Genomic DNA, 5,000 nt, shown 5'->3' with positions numbered 1-5,000 from the left:
GGTTAATGTTAGGGTTAGGGTTAGGGTAAAAGTTAGGGGGTTAGTGTTAGGGTTAGGGTTAGGGTTAGGGTTAGGATTAGGTTAGGGTTAGGGTTAGGGTTAGGGTAAGGGTTAGGTTTAGGGTTAGGGTTAGGATTAAGGTTAGGGTTAGGGTTAGGGTTAGGGTTATGGTTAGTGTTAGGATTAGGGTTAGTGTTAGGGTCAGGGTTAGGTTTAGGGTTAGGGTTAGGGTTAGGGTTAGATTTAGGGTCAGGTTTAGGTTTATTGTTAGATTTAGTGTTTAGGGTTTAAGATTTATGGTTTAGGATTGTTTAAGGTTTAGGGTGGATTAGGTTTAGGGTTTAGAGTTTAGTGTTATGGTTACGGTTAGTGTTAGGGTTAGGGTTAGGGTTAGGGTTAGGGTTAGGTTAGGGTTAGGGTTAGGGTTAGGGTTAGGGGTTAGGGTTAGTGTTAGGGTTAGGGTTAGGGTTAGGGTTAGGGTTAGGTTAGGGTTAGGGTTAGGGTTAGGGTTAGGGGTTAGGGTTAGTGTTAGGGTTAGGTTTATTATTAGGGGGTTAGGTTTAAGTTTAGGATTAGTGTTAGGGTTAAAATTAGAAATAGGGTTAGTGTTAGGATTAGGGTAAGGTTTAGGTTTAGGGTTAGGGTTAGGGTTAGGTTTAGGGTTAGGATTAGGGTTAGGGTTAGGGTTAGGGTAAGGGTTAGGGGTTAGGATTAGGGTTATGGTTATTGTTAGGTTTAGGGTTTAGGGTTTAGTGTTAAGGGTTTAAGGTTTAGGGTTTAGGATTGTTTAAGATTTAGGGTGGTTTAGGTTAAGGGTTTAGGGTTTAGAGTTTAGGATTGTTTAAGGTTTAGGGTTGTTTAGGGTATAGTGTTTAGGGTTAAAAGTTTAGGGTTGTTTAGGGTTTAGTGTTTAGGGTTTAGGGTTGTTTAAGGTTTAGTGTTTAAGGTTTAGGTTTTAGGGTTGTTTTGGGTTTAGTGTTTAGTGTTGTTTAGGGTATAGTGTTAATGTTTTAGGGTTTAGGGTTATTTAGGGTTTAGTGTTTAAGGTTTAGGGTATAGGGTTGTTTAGTGTTTAGTGTTTAGGGTTGTTTATGGTTTAGTGATTTGTGTTGTTTAGGGTTGTTTAGAGGTTAGTGTTTAGGGTTATTCAGGGTTTATGATTTAGGGTTGTTCAGGGTTTAGGATTTATGGTTGTTCAGGGTTTAGGATTTAGGGATTAAGGTTAAGGGGTTAGGGTTAGGGTTAGGGTTAGGGTTAGGGTTAGCATTAGGGTTAGAGTTAGGGTTAGAGTTAGGGTTATGGGGTTATGTTAGGCTTAAGGTTAGGGTTAGGGTTATGGGGTTAAGGTTAGGGTTGGGGTTAGGGTTAGGTTTAGGTTTAGGGTTAGGGTTAGGGTTATGGTTATTCTTAGATTTATGGTTTAAAATTTAGGGTTTATGGTTTAAGGTTTAGGGTTTAGGATTGTTTAAGTTTTAGGGTGGTTTAGGTTTAGGGTATAGGGTTTAGCGTTTAAGATTGTTTAATGTTTAGGGTTTTTTAGGTTTTAGCGTTTAGAGTTGTTTAGGGTTTTTTAGGGTTGTTTATGATTTAGTGTTTAGGGTTGTTCAGGATTTATGATTTAGGATATTTTAAGGTTTAGGGTTTAAGGTTGTATAGTGTTTTAGGGTTTAGGGTATAATATTTAGGGTTAAGGGTTTAGGGTTGTTTAGGGTATAGTGTTAATGGTTTTAGGGTTTAGGCTTGTTTAGGGTTTAGTGTTTAGGGTTTAGAGTTTAGGGTTTTTTAGCGTTTAGTGTTTATAGTTTAGGGTTTAGGGTGCTTTTGGAATTAGTGTTTAGGGTTTTTCGGGGTTTAGGGTTTAGGATTTAGGGTGTTAGGGTTAGTGTTAGGGTTAGGTTTAGTGTTAAGGTGAGGGTTAGGGTGAGGGTTAAGGTTAGGGTTAGGGTTAAGGTTAGTGTTAGTGTTAGGGTAAGGGTTAGGGTTAGGGATAGTGTTAGGGTTAGGGTTAGGGTTAGGGTTAAGGTTAGGGTTAGGGTTAGGGTTAGGGTTAGGGGTTAGTGTTAGGGTTAGTGTTAGGGGTTAGGGGTTAGTGTTAGGGTTAGGGTTAGGGTTAGGGTTAGGGTTAGGGTTAGGTTTTGTGTTAGGGTTATTATTAGGGGGTTAGGTTTTAGTTTAGGATTAGTGTTAGGGTTAGAATTAGAAATAGGGTTAGTGTTAGGATTAGGGTCAGGGTTAGGTTTAGGGATATGGTTAGGGTTAGGGTTAAGGGTAGAGTTAGGGTTAGGGTTAGATTTAAAGTTTAGGGTTTAGTGTTAGGATTAGGGATAGTGTGAGGTTTAGGGTTAGGTTTAGGGTTAGGGTTAGGGTTAGTGTTTGGGTTATGATTAGTGTTATTATTAGGGTTAGGGTTAGGGTCAGGTTTAGGTTTAGGGTTAGGGTTAGGGTTAGGGTTAGATTTAGGGTTAGGTTTAGGTTTATTGTTAGATTTAGTGTTTAGGGTTTAAGGTTTAAGGTTTAGGATTGTTTAAGGTTTAGGGTAGATTAGGTTTAGGGTTTAGAGTTTAGTATTATGGTTAAGGTTAGGGTTAGGGTTAGGGTTAGAGTTCGGGTTAGGGTTAGGGTTAGGGTTAGGGTTAGGGTTAAGGTTAGGGTTAATGTTAGGGTTAGGGTTAGGGTAAAAGTTAGGGGGTTAGTGTTAGGGTTAGGGTTAGGGTTAGGGTTAGGTTTAGGTTAGGGTTAGGGTTAGGGTTAGGGTAAGGGTTAGGTTTAGGGTTAGGGTTAGGGTTAAGGTTAGGGTTAGGGTTAGGGTTAGGGTTATGGTTAGTGTTAGGATTAGGGTTAGTGTTAGGGTCAGGGTTAGGTTTAGGGTTAGGGTTAGGGTTAGGGTTAGATTTAGGGTCAGGTTCAGGTTTATTGTTAGATTTAGTGTTTAGGGTTTAAGATTTATGGTTTAGGATTGTTTAATGTTTAGGGTGGATTAGGTTTAGGTTTTAGAGTTTAGTGTTATGGTTACGGTTAATGTTAGGGTTAGGGTTAGGGTTAGGGTTAGGGTTAGGGTAATGGTTAGGGTTAGGGTTAGGGTTAGGGTTAGAGTAAGTGTTAGGGGTTAGTGTTAGGGTTTGGGTTAGGGTTAGGTTAGGGTTAGGGTTAGGGTTAGGGGTTAGGGTTAGTGTTAGGGTTAGGTTTATTATTAGGGGGTTAGGTTTAAGTTTAGGATTAGTGTTAGGGTTAGAATTAGAAATAGGGTTAGAGTTAGGATTAGGGTCAGGGTTAGATTTAGGGTTAGGGTTAGGGTTAGGGTTAGGGTTAGGGTTAGGATTAGGGTTAGGGTTAGGGTTAGGGTTAGGGTTAGGGTTAGGGTTAGGGTTAGGGTTAGGGTTAGGATTAGGTTTAGGGTTAGGGTTTAGTGTTTAGGGTTTAAGGTTTAGGGTTTAGGATTGTTTAAGATTTAGGGTGGTTTAGGTTAAGGGTTTAGGGTTTAGAGTTTAGGATTGTTTAAGGTTTAGGGTTGTTTAGGGTATAGTGTTTAGGGTTAAAAGTTTAGGGTTGTTTAGGGTTTAGTGTTTAGGGTTTAGGGTTGTTTAAGGTTTAGTGTTTAAGGTTTAGGTTTTAGGGTTGTTTTGGGTTTAGTGTTTAGTGTTGTTTAGGGTATAGTGTTAATGGTTTAGGGTTTAGGGTTATTTAGGGTTTAGTGTTTAAGGTTTAGGGTATAGGGTTGTTTAGGGTTTAGTGTTTAGGGTTGTTTATGGTTTAGTGATTAGGGTTGTTTAGGGTTGTTTAGAGGTTAGTGTTCAGGGTTATTCAGGGTTTATGATTTAGGGTTGTTCAGGGTTTAGGATTTATGGTTGTTCAGGGTTTATGATTTAGGGATTAAGGTTAAGGGGTTAGGGTTAGGGTTAGGGTTAGGGTTAGGGTTAGCATTAGGGTTAGAGTTAGGGTTAGAGTTAGGGTTATGGGGTTATGTTAGGCTTAAGGTTAGGGTTAGGGTTATGGGGTTAAGGTTAGGGTTGGAGTTAGGGTTAGGTTTAGGTTTAGGGTTAGGGTTAGGGTTATGGTTATTCTTAGATTTATGGTTTAATATTTAGGGTTTATGGTTTAAGGTTTAGGGTTTAGGATTGTTTAAGTTTTAGGGTGGTTTAGGTTTAGGGTATAGGGTTTAGCGTTTAAGATTGTTTAATGTTTAGGGTTGTTTAGGTTTTAGCGTTTAGAGTTGTTTAGGGTTTTTTAGGGTTGTTTATGATTTAGTGTTTAGGGTTGTTCAGGATTTATGATTTAGGATATTTTAAGGTTTAGGGTTTAAGGTTGTATAGTGTTTTAGGGTTTAGGGTATAATGTTTAGGGTTAAGGGTTTAGGGTTGTTTAGGGTATAGTGTTAATGGTTTTAGGGTTTAGGCTTGTTTAGTGTTTAGTGTTTAGGGTTTAGGGTTTAGGGTTTTTTAGCGTTTAGTGTTTATAGTTTAGGGTTTAGGGTGCTTTTGGAATTAGTGTTTAGGGTTTTTCGGGGTTTAGGGTTTAGGATTTAGGTTGTTAGGGTTAGTGTTAGGGTTGAGATAAGGGTTAAGGTGAGGGTTAGGGTTAAGGTTAGTGTTAGTGTTAGGGTAATGGTTAGGGTTAGGGATAGGGTTAGGGTTAGGGTTAGGGTTAGGATTAAGGTTAGGGTTAGGGTTAGGGTTAGGGTTAGGGGTTAGTGTTAGGGTTAGTGTTAGGGGTTAGGGGTTAGTGTTAGGGTTAGGGTTAGGGTTAGGGTTAGGTTTAGTGTTAGGGTTATTATTAGGGGGTTAGGGTTAGGGTTAGGGTTAGGGTTAGGGTTAGGGGTTAGGGTTAGTGTTAGGGTTAGGGTTATTATTAGGGGGTTAGGTTTAAGTTTAGGATTAGTGTTAGGGTTAGAATTAGAAATAGGGTTAGTGTTAGGATTAGGGTCAGGGTTAGGTTTAGGGTTAGGGTTAGGGTTAGGGTTAGGGTTAGGGTCAGAAAGGGTTTAGGGTTAGGGTTAGGGTTAG

The sequence above is a fragment of the Micromys minutus genome (assembly GCF_963924665.1).
Source record: "Micromys minutus genome assembly, chromosome: 16".
NCBI lineage: Eukaryota > Metazoa > Chordata > Mammalia > Rodentia > Muridae > Micromys > Micromys minutus.
Note: the sequence above shows the minus strand (reverse complement) of the source record.